General features: G+C 46.9%; 1 non-coding gene across 1 annotated transcript; it reads left to right on the top strand.

Moving 5' to 3' along the window:
- The first annotated feature begins 9,641 nt into the window (after positions 1-9,641).
- On the top strand, positions 9,642-9,750 carry LOC126502253 (U6 spliceosomal RNA). The gene has a single exon (XR_007591875.1). It is a non-coding gene; the product is annotated as a U6 spliceosomal RNA (small nuclear RNA).
- The last annotated feature ends 2,384 nt before the right edge of the window (positions 9,751-12,134 follow it).

The following is a 12,134-nucleotide window of genomic DNA, read 5'->3' on the forward strand; positions in this document are numbered from 1 at the left end:
TCCTCCTCCTCCTCCTCCTCCTCCTCCTCCTCCTCCTCCTCCTCCTCCTCCTCCTCCTCCTTCTTCTTCTCCTCTCAAGACAGGGTTCTCTGTATAGCCCTGGCTTTCCTGGAACTCACTCTGTAGACCAGACTTGTCTCTGCCTCCCTGTGTGCTGGAATTAAAGGTGTGCACCACCACTGCCAGCAGCTCCTTTTCTTAGAAAAACAAAAAATAGCCAACTGAACTTGGGTATGATGGTACATGTCTGTAATGGGTGTGTGTGTGTGTGTGTGTGTGTGTGTGTGTGTGTGTGTGTATGTGTGTGTGTAAAGATGGAGGATTGTCTCCAGCTCAAGACTAGCCTGAGATACGTGTATTCCAGGCTCTCCTGGGCTATGGGAAAGACAACCACTGCCACAGAAGAAACAAGAACCACAGCTATTTAAACATCACCCTTCTTAATTTGTCAGCCTCAGTGCAGCATTTATTTTCATGTATCTTATCTACGGAGAAAGGGGGGGCGGGTTGACACTAATGTGAAATCCTCCAAAACACTCTCAGCTTTGACTGTTGTTGGTGAGCAACAGAGGCGAGCACTCTTAGTAACTGAGCTGTGTCCCCAGCCATGGAGACAGCGCTCTGTGGCAGAGCCCTTACTGAACATACACAAGGCCCTGGGTTCCATCTTCAGCACCACAGAAGTTAGGGGAAAAAAGCAGCCGAAGCCACTAAGTCATTAGAGATGAATGAAGAGGAGAAGCTGCAGGACCCTGAAGCTCAGAAAGCCGAAAGGAACCTTTCTTCCTGTCGCACCCGGTCCCTCGGGGCTCCATCAGTTAACTCTGTTTCCTGCTCTTTGAATTTAATAACCTGAGATGGCCAGCTGTGTCCCCAAAACACCCCCTGCTAGCACCTCCCCTTCATCTGGGCTGACTTCTGGGGCACCCGAGGAAAGAGCAAGAAAGACTGCTCTGGCCCACACGTCTATGCGGACTGAAGGGGATTCTTGGCTTTGTTCTTACCCCCTGTAATTCCTGACACAGACACTTAGAGTGTCTGAAAGGAGACATTTCGCCGAGAGCTTTCGGCTTTCTCCAAGCAAGTGTTAACTGTGCCGACTTTCCCCTGGTTTCCTACCTGGCCTCGTGCTTGCTCAGGTTACTGCCTGCTGCCTCTCCTGCCGGCAGCCTCTCTTTCTGTCAGAAACCTGTAAAGCAGGGCCCAGAAAGGCGTTTGCTGACCTCAGCTCCATCCCTGAGATGCACATGATGAAAGGAGAGAATCAATTCCTGAAAGTGAGTGTGGGCCCACTTACGTACTCCCTTAAATGAATAAATGTCAAAATATTACTTTAAAAAGGCAAAGCACTAGTAAAGATGAGAGCTACTGCGAAGAGCACAGGCTTCCTCGGGAGGAGTCCTGGAGGGCCTGTCTGCTCCCTTAATCCTCCCGGCAGCTATGGAACAGATGCTATGATTATCACTCCCACTTTATAGAGGAGAAACTGAGGCAGAGACAAAGTTACTTGTCCAAGGTCGCAGAGGAATGATAATAAGGATTCAGACTGGTCAGGCTGGCTCCAGACTTGGCGTTTTGAAACTCTCATTATTTTTATGATAGTAAAACCCAGCAATGCATAGCAGCCTGCATCAGAGAGCGGAGAAAACTTGATCCTTTGGAAAAGAACAAGGCTGTCTTTTGGGAAGAATGGTTGAAGTTGTCCTAATTTTAATTTAATTATTAATTTAATCCTAAGCACAGATCACCACCTCCCTGTTTAGCGAGAACATGGAGGGAAACAGGTATGACTTCTGCCAACATCCCTAACACAGAGACATCGTCAAGAAACAGTCCCTGATTGCTCCAGTCTCCAAGAACTTGCTGTTGCCTCACACTGGCTCTCAGTCTGGATCCCTCCTAATTATTTTTGGATGATAGCTATATATCTTAATTTCAATTGCCATAACCAAATAATTGAGGCTAGATATTTATAAAGGAAAGAGATTTGCTGGGCAGAAGGGCATAAACCTTTAATCTCAGCACTTGGGAGGCAGAGGCAGGTGGATGGATTTCTGAGTTCAAGGCCAACCTGGTCTATAGAGCAAGTTCCAGGGCAGCCAGGGCTACACAGAGAGACTCTGTCTCAAAATATCCCCACCCCCAATAAAAAGAAAGGTGTTTTGTTTAAGCACAGTTTTAGAGGTCCCAGGTTATAGGGAACATCTGCTTAGTTCTGGTGAGGATCATGGTGGGTGATGTCATGTCAGGAGCCTCTAGTAAGACAGGTCATGTGACAAGACAGGAACTAGGAAAGAGATTCAAGGGTCAGCTTTAGTTTTTAGATGTTTGTTCATTTCTATAGTGCTGTGTATGGAACCTAGGCCTTGCTCATGCTAAGCAAGTGTTTGTGTGTTTTGTGTTAGCTACTTTTCCCATTGCTACATCAAAATACCTGACAATTTAAGAGAATTTCCTTAGCTCACAGTTTCAGAGGGCTCAGGCCATCCTGGTGGAGACGGTCTAGCAGAGAAGGTCAGTTGGTCAGTTTACATCCATTCTGACAATCCAGGAAGTGGAAAAAAGAGCCCTTCAGGAAGGCACCGGGGTAAGACGCAGTCCCAAGGACACATCCCCAGTGACCTGCTTCCTCCAGCTAAGCCTACCTATTACCTTCAGAGTGTGTGGGGGAGCCCCAAGTGTGTGTGAAGCAGATGAAATCTTGGATGCCGAGGACTGCAGTGCCTCAGACCCATGGGAATGACAAAGTCTTCCCTGGGTTAGTCTTGGAAAATGGCAAAGCCTCTCTTTGGTCCAAGTACAGATGGTACAAACAATTGACCTTTAGCTAAAACCAGTGTATGTAGAAATACCAACCACAGCTTCCTCTTCTGGGGTGTTTGCACCCTGAGACTGCTCCCCTGAAGAGGACTGTTGACTGAGGTTTCTGTCCTGCCCAGTTCCCGCAGCCGTTAAGTCCCAAAGAGAAACCTCAGTCAACAGAGGACTCCTACCGAGATTGGTTAGCCCTTCTCCTTGTTCTTCTGTCTACAGTACACCTGCCTCCTTTTTCAGGTGGAGGAAATGAATGCAGTTTCTGGGCCGCTGGTGCGTCCATCAGAGCACACAGTCCCCGGATCCCAGCTTTCTATGTGTGTTTCCTCATTCCCTTTCACTCCAGTTAGGCCAATCCCTAAGCTGTGCAGGCCACGGCATCTCACCACTTCTCTTTTATTAAAGATTTATAATTTGTTATGTATTTTCTGTCTACATGTATGCACCAGATCTCCTTATAGGTGGTTGTGAGCCACCACGTGGTTGCGTGATTGCTAGGAATTGAACTCAGGACCTCTGGAAGAACAGCCAGCAGCCAGTGCTCTTAACCTCTGAGCCATCTCTCCAGCCCCATTTCACCACTTCTTAATGTGATTTTATGATGGACCCACTGAGGGTTAATCCATTTATCAGATCAGTCTCTGGGGTATTCTCACAGTACAGCCTGCGCGTGCTTTACTAATGGCCTAGGCATTTTCCAGTCCAATCAAGTTGACAGTCAATATTAGCCACCATACCTTTGTAATAAGAAAAGCAATACATGGGGCTGGAGAGACGGCTTGGAGGTTAAGAGCACTGACTGCTTTTCCAGGGGACCCGGGTTCAATTCCCACATGGCACCCCAAAATTGTCTGTAAATCCGGTTCCAGGGGATCTGACACCTTCACACCAATGCACAGAAAATAAAGTTAAATAAATCCTTAAAATACTCTTAAAAAAAAGAAAAGCAGTACATTAATGTGTAAACATTGCGGTAGCATAAAGGTGACAAGAAGAAAAGATGGTGCTGAGGTACTCTGCTCAGGTCAGAAGCTTCTGTAACAAGGCGGCACGTGTGTTTATTTCCTATGCTATGTAACATTCCCACAAACGTAGTGGTCTAACACAGCACCCATTTACAGCCTCACAGCCACTGAGTCGGAGGCCTAACCGTGGTATAGACCTAACCATCCCAAGATTGTCATTCCTTAGCCAGAGCTCCTTTCACCTCCAGGCCTGCCTAGGACGGGTTCCGCTTCCAGATTCAGACTGCAGCGGGACCTAATTCCTTCCGCTGCTAGACCAAGGCTCGGGCTACTTTCTGAATGTTGGGAGAACACTGCTTTTAACTCTAAAGATGCTCGCAATTCTTTGCCTCTTGACTCCTGCAGAGGTCCTTTTATAAACAGCAGAGGTTATTAGAAACCAAACAGGGAGAAAGAGTTAACTAGACAGAATCTTAAGCCAGGCTTGGTGTTTCTGACTATAATCCTGGCACGTGGGAGGTGGAGACAAGATGATTGCCATGAGTTCGAGGGGTGTGGGTTTTATTTTTTTTATATTTATTTATTTATTTGGTTTTTCGAGACAAGGTTTCTCTGTGGCTTTGGAGCCTGTCCTGGAACTAGCTCTTGTAGACCAGGCTGGCCTCGAACTCACAGAGATCCGCCTGTCTCTGCCTCCCCAGTGCTGGGATTAAAGGTGTGCGCCATCACCGCCCGGCTGGAGTGTGGGTTTTAGAGTGAGATCCTGTCTCAAAGCAACAACAATAGAAGAAGAGAATCTCTCATAGCGTCACCACAGAGCGGCCCCCACCAACTTTGCCATATTAGAGAGTGGTTAGAAAGTCAGGAGGTCTGCTCACATTCAAGAGAGCTTTGGTGAAAAGTGGGTGGGACCTATAAAAACCACATAGACTGATCTCTACAAAGAACTCAAAATTCCTATAGGATCCAGTTCCACTTCCTCAACTTTCTAGTACATTCCAGTAGCTGTCCCACAAGCACCAGTGATTCCTCCCTGGATAGGGAGCTGGGGAGCTAATGCCCTATGAGCAGGCTTTGACTCACAGTGAGTGGGAATCAGAAGCCTCTTCACTTCCTTCTTCTGGGTAGGGACACTCAAAAGCCTGTTCTGTGCTGTCCCTCAGAGACCCCAGAGGGTCACCAGCCCCTATTGCAGCGGTAACAGCTTGAGTCATGCTGTCCCTTCACCCCGTTTTCCTTCCCTCTGACTCTCTCCCCCCCCCCCCCCCCCCCCCCCCCCCCCCCCCCCCCCCCCCCCCCCCCCCCCCCCCCCCCCCCCCGCTAGTCTTCCTAGGATCACCTCCTTAAAAGTATCGAGAGCCTGTCTGATGGTGACGCTTTTGATCCCTGCACTCTGAAGACAGAAGAAGTAGATGGATTTCTCTGAGTTCAAGGCTAACCTGGGCTGCATAGCAAGACCCTGTCTCAAAACAAACAAAATTAACAGCTGGGTTAAAGGAGAGGGAAATATGGAGGTGTTCTAAGTGGTGTAGCTTCAATTTTGTGAAAGAGTCATGGAGGAGATGGTGGGGATGGCTGCTCAACACTGTGCATATTTGTTTATAAGTTTTCTGAGGCCGGATCTCTTTACGATGCGCAGCCTGGCCTGGTTATAGGGCTATGCCTGTATTTCAGTGGTAGAGCACTTGTCTAGCTTGTACCGACTCCTGGCATCCAACACCACTAGTGGAAAAACAGAACAAAACACTAATGTGTTCCTGTTGTTTTTAAATTTTATAAATTGACCTTTCATCATAAATTATCATTGAACACTCATTTGATTGACGTTTTCTCCGCTTGATTGTTAGCACCATGCGAGGACAGAACCAGGGTGTCCTAGTTAGCGTCTACTGTCGGGCTGACAGAGGCTGGCATCATCTAAGGGAGTCTCAGCTGAGGGATTGCCCAGATCAGACTGGCCTGTGCCTGTGAGATGCCGTCCTGACTGAGGACTGCTGTGAAGGGACCAAAGGGACCAGCCTATGGTGAGCAGCACCATCCTTAGGCGGGGTGTGTGTGGGGGGGCTTCGCTATATCAGAAAACTGAGCGGCACATGGGCCAGTGAGCAGCATTCTTCTCACTGGTTTCTGCCTCCAGGATTTTTACCCTGGGTTCCTGCCCTGACTTACCTTAATGATGCATTGTGACCTATAAATGGAAGCTAAATGAACCCTTTCCTCCCCATGTTGCTTTTTGTCAAACAGAGTGTTTTATTATAGCAACAGAAAAATCAAGTAGAACAGAGTGTTTACAGATTCTGGAAGTAGCAGCTGCCATGATGCTTGTCAGTAGCAGGTTCTCCATATATCCTGGCTGGGGTGAATAGGGCTACCTTTCAACCTGAAGGTGGCCTTTCTACTCCTGCAGTTCCCCACAGTTCCCCAAGTCAGCTGTCAGTTGTTTGTGATTAAGACACTTAGATTTCTTCTTCTTTTTTCCTTCCTTTGCTTTTTTGTTTGTTGTTTTGTTTTGTTTCTTGAGATAGGGTCTCACTATGTAGCTATGGCTGTACTGGAACTCACTCTGTAGACCAGGCTGGCCTCGAACTCGGAGATCCACCTGCCTCTGCCTCCTGAGTGCTGGGATTAAAGGAGTGCGTCAACATTGCCAGACAAAATACTTAGATTTCATCTAAGCAAAAATATGTTGTTCCTTTGGGGTGGGGTAGATTCAGGAGGGTGCAAAGGAGTTTCACGTTGTCTAACTGTACAGGAAATAGCCTGTCTTCTTCTTGCATTGTTCCTCCAAGTACCAGAGGCCAGCAACGGGAACTAGGGACTACCAAAGGAAAAGGCCACAGTGCACCAGAAACATCCCACCCAGCACTAGAGGTAAACAAAAGGGCAGGTGAGCAGGGACTTCAGCCTCAAGACCTGTGGCTGTGTTAGTTCTACTTATAGTTCTACTTCCTGCCCGTGTGTCCTGCCAACCCTTCAAGCCCACACTTCCGGTCTCCTTGGGCCACACCCAGGGTTGTCGTGGGAGTAAACGAAACTTTGGGTTTAGAGGCTCAGACTGCCTCCAGCTGTCAGCGCTGAAGGTGGTAATGGTGCGGGATTGATGAGGCCGTCTCTACTGCCCTGTCTTCTCTTTCCTCTCGTTGTCAGAGGACATGGCTGAATAAACCTCTCGGTAGTTGCATCCAGACACACGCCTGGGCCTAAGAGGGAAGGAAACCCCTTTCCGGCTGCTAGGAGCTGTGGAGGAGAGCGCAGTGGTGTGTAAGGCACCTGGTTGCATCCAAGTCGTCAGAACTGGATATGGTGCAGGTTCTGGCTCAAGCTTGTGCCTGGGAATGACTAAGAGGAGAAGAGCTCTGGGCAGCCACACCAGTCAGCACAGAGCCCAGCCCCCACAGTCCTTTGGGGCCCGAGGAGCCCTGCCCAGGAGAGCTGGCTTTGTTTGCATCCTATGAGTAAGCTGTGTGCTCATGTGTTTGGGCGTGGCCAGCTCTAGTCACCACAGCACCTCGAAGGGCTCCAATCTTAGGTCTGTGCGGTGTTTCTCCTGTGGGAAGAGTGCAGGTTCCCTTTCAGAGGACTATAGATGGATGCCATGGTCTCTGGGGGAATGTAGAGCCCCAGTGCTTCTAACACATAGTTGCTTGCCTCTTGAATTCCTCTTCAAGCCCAGAGATGCTGCTGTTGGCTATAGAGAGCCTGTTCCCACACTGGCTCTGCCCCCTCTCCACATGAGTGCTTCTCTCCAGTTACCCACAAAGCCTGTCAGTGGTTGTGATATGGCCTCTTGTACAACATTGGGCTCTGTAAATCTGCCTCTTGCTCCACTTTCAACTCCAGGCTGGATAAACGCTGCCAAAGGAACGGAAGGGAATGAGCATTATCTGGGGACCGCACTCACAGGGCCGCGCACCCACGAGTGTGTGCGAGTGCATCTTGGGTTTCCCACAGAGGTGTGCTGCAAGTGAAAGGTGGTGTCTTATTTCAAACACCATGGAGCTAATGATAGTGGGAGGTGGGTAGCCCAAATGATACCGTTGTGGATTCCCCCGCTTAGGAAAGCACAAATGCATCTTGGCAGCAGGTGTTCAGGCTGGTAATCTCTCCATCTAACCTACTCTCCCAGTCCTTGCAAGCCAGTCACCAATGTGGGTGGAGCATTATCTCGTGGGAACTGCTCCCAAGGACCTGACATTCCATTTCAGAATACGTCAGGCGTGTTCCCAGACCAAGGGCCCCAAAGAGGGGCCAGAATTACACTATGTGCTGTAGATCACACGTGGGGATGGTTTAATTTATAAGCCCTAGCTTTGTTGGTCAAGCATTAAATATGTGGAATTGAAATATATAGTATTTGCCCTTTCCTTGCTTATTGTAACACTGCTGAGGTTAGGGGGCAGCTATCAAAAGTGTTCTACATAGAGCCCACATCTTCTCATTCTCAGATTTGGGTAGTGGCAAAGGTACTAAATGCATATGCCAATTAGGAAATGAAAATCCAGTCATTATTCAGAGAATAAATATTTCAGCACACCATCTCAAGCTATAATTAAAGGCATGAAGCTTTGTTACTGGGAGAACAAAAACCAGAGAGGCAAACAGCTGTTTTTGGAACTGTTCTTATCTTCAATGCAATCCACTACTTACTGTTCATCGGCATAAATAAAATACCACAAATTGACACATCAGAGAAATGGCTTACAGAAAACGGGGGAAATGCAGAAGGGGATGAGAACAAGAGAAAAAGATCTTTTCTCTCGCGAAATGATTAAGGGCAAAAATGAAATAATTAAAATCCACACCCTTTGTATCACAAGTTGAGAGATAGTATATTTTAGTTTTCCCTAAATTTACTTTTCATTTTGTTATGTCTTCCAACAAAAAAGATTATTGTAAGAGTAGGATATACACAACATGTGTGTACACTAAAGAAATTCGTTATACATATTAAAGACTGTGTTATTTCACACATGAAAAATCAAATGCAAAACTCCATATGTGTATGTGTATATGTATATATGTGTATATACAAATGTACACATGTGTGAGAACATGTATGTATGTGTGTGTATGTCTTTGTGTATGCATATACACACATACATTGTCACCCTTCAATATCCATGAGGAATTTGTTGTGGGATCCCATGAAATACTAGAATCTGTCCACTACCAAGAAAGCCCCTTATGTGTGACACTTGCGTGTAACCTATCCATATCTTCTGTGTACTGAATCATTTCTAGATTAATGGGAATATTAACTACAGTGCAAATATAATGCAGATGGTTGATTGTTACGGTGTGTTTTTTGGAGTTAATGAGAAGAAAAATGCATACTAGTTACACAAGTGGTATGAATCTATAATCCCAGCACTTGAGAGGCAGTGGCAGGAGGATCACAATGAGTTTGATTGGGCTACAAAGTGAGATTGCATTTAAAAACAAAGCAAACGGAAGGAAGGAAGGAAGGAAGGAAGGAAGGAAGGAAGGAAGGAAGGAGAAAGTGTTTAAATAACGTCAAATCAAAACTGCAGGATGAAAAAAGACAAATAAAAAATTTCCCCCTAAACAAGGTTTCTCTGTGTAGCCCTGGCTGTCCTGGAACTTGTTCTGTGAACCAGGCTGGCCTCAAACGTAGCAATCTGCCTGCCTCTGAGTGCTAGAATGGCCTGTGTCACTACCACCTGGTGACCAATGACATCTTAAAGAGAATAGTTGGCAGTGCTGGAGCGATGGACCCAAGCTCGACTTCTAGAAGCCACATCAGGCAGTCCCAACTATTTGTAACTCTAGCTCCAGGGGATCTCCTCTGACATTTTCACTCATGACATACCCACATACAGATACATATAATTAAAAATAATAATTCTCGCTTTGGCAGTACATGTACTAAAAGTTGGAATGATACAAGAGAAGATTAGCATGGCTCCTTTGCAAGGATAATACACAAATTCACGAAGCATTCTATATTTAAAATAATAATAATAAATATTTTTAAGAAAAGATAATTGACCAGTTGTTCTAGGATATTGACTTTTTTAAATCTTTTCAAGTTTTTTTTTTTTTTTTCCGAGACGGGGTTTTTCTGTAGCTTTGGAGCCTGTCCTGGAACTAGCTCTTGCAGACCAGGCTGGCCTCGAACTCGCAGAGATCCGCCAGTCTCTGCCTCCCGAGTGCTGGGATTAAAGGCGTGTGCCACCACCGCCCGGCTCTTTTCAAGTTTTATAGAGATAGAGAGGCCATGTGTTCTACAGAGCTCACGTGGAGGCCGGAAGGTGACTTGTGAGAGCTGATTCTTCTAAGAGGAGAGTCCTGGTGACAGGGCACAAGTTGTCAGCCTTGGGCAAGGGCGTTTACCCAGAGACAGGGTTTCACGTTTAGCTCTGGCTGTCCTAGAACTCCTTTTGTAGACCAGGCAGGCCTTGAACTCACAGAGATCCTCCTGCATCTGCCTCCCAAGAGCTGGGATTAAAGGCCTGTGCCACCACCGCCCTGCTTTAAATTAACTCTTAATTGACAGTGGGTTTTTTGTTTGTTTGTTTGTTTGTTTTTTCGAGACAGGGTTTCTCTGTGGCTTTGGAGCCTGTCCTGGAACTAGCTCTGTAGACCAGGCTGTGTTTTTTTCTGGATTGTATACATGATTGACCCTTCATATTGATGGATTCTGCATCTGCAGATCTTATCAACTGTGGATTGAAAACATTCAGAGAGAAAAGGCAGACTTCGTGGTCCACACCTGTAATCCCAGAATTTGGGAGACTGAGGATGTTACCTGAAGCGCCCAGATGCTGGCAAAGAAGCCTCGTGAGGACCGGCTGGAGTTCTGATGTCTGTTTACTTCTAAGCAGTGCCGTGAGAATAATTAGTGTTTGTCCATGTCTCTGAGATCTTCAGATGAAAGGACGTGCGGAGAGTCTAGAATTAATACGAGATTCCCATGACTCAACGCCTCAGAGGACATTTCACAGCACCTTCTAGGGTTTGCAGGCTGGGATGAGGCCAGGGCCCCTCCCCTGACAGTGGCTGAGAGGTGGCCGCTCAACACTTGGGTGTTCAGGGAAGGCAAATCTGAAAATGAGGCTGGAGATAATGAGGATCCAAACCGAACAAACCCTGGGCTTCCTGAGCCATCGTGAACTGGGGGTGCTGGGGGGGAGCCCTTTGGTAGGGAGTTGTTGGCCTCTGGGGACGTTATCTTGCTCCTGATCCTGCATCCTGCGTGGGTCTCAGACACTGATGTGACAGTCAGGCCCAGCCCACCTGGATTCGAGCTGCATGGTCTAACAGTCATCACAGCTCAGAGTATTCTCTGGATTAAGGATACAGATTTGAGACTCATGAACCTTGCAAAGCTTTGTGGACACCAGTCTTCTCTCTCCCTGTTCCTACCTCTCCCTCCTCTCCAATCCTCTCACTCTCCCTTCTGGATAATACAACTGATCTCTTGAAAAATCTTTTCATCGCTGGGCAACGGTGGAGCACACCTTTCACTTGGGAGGCAGAGGCAGGTGGATCTCTGTGAGTTCAAGGCCAGCCTGATCTACAAAAGAGAGTTCCAGGACAGTCTAGGCTACACAGAGAAACCCTGTCTTGAAAAACAAAACAAAACAAACAAACAAACAAACAAACAAACCAAAAACAAAGAATGAAGGAAAGAAAGAAAGAAAGAAAGAAAGAAAGAAAGAAAGAAAGAAAGTAAGTATTGGGTGTATTTGTGTGTGTGTGTCACAGTATGTGTGTAATGTGTGTAGAGATCAGAAAACAGCTTGTGTGAGCTGGCTCTTTCCTTCACGACCTGAGTCCAGGGATTGAACTCAGGCCACCAGGCTTGCTGGCAGGTGCTTTCCCTGATTATCAGCTGCATTCAGTCGTGACTCACACTAGAGAATAGGTTTTCTCCAGCCTCCATGTTCCTTGAAAATAAACTCCCTCTCGCTTTTCCTCTTTGCTCTGTTCCCACATCCTTGCTTTGGGAGGCTTGGATTGGTCCCTCTTCCACAGCATCAGTTCACTAGCCAGAAACAACATCTCTATGTCAAAAGCTGTGACTGCCGTGTTCACATGGAAAGAAAAGAATTCCAGCACGTCTGCAGGCCCAGGCAGACACGGAGAGTTTTGATGAAGCAGTAAATCATAAAATGCTGTTGGGGTGTGTCTCAGATGGACTGGCAAAAGACCAAACGTCCTCAGTTGTGAGCTAGGAAGGAGGGAAGGAGAGGAATGGAAGGAGGGTAGTAAAGACGGGTTTAACAGACAGGCCTTATGCCTGGTGTGATCATAAAGCTGCTTCTTCTTCTTCTTCTTCTTCTTCTTCTTCTTCTTCTTCTTCTTCTTCTTCTTCTTCTTCTTCTTCTTCTT

The sequence above is a fragment of the Alexandromys fortis genome, unplaced genomic scaffold, assembly GCF_014885135.2.
Source record: "Alexandromys fortis isolate MF-2015 unplaced genomic scaffold, M_Fortis_MF-2015_v1.1 scaffold_51, whole genome shotgun sequence".
NCBI lineage: Eukaryota > Metazoa > Chordata > Mammalia > Rodentia > Cricetidae > Alexandromys > Alexandromys fortis.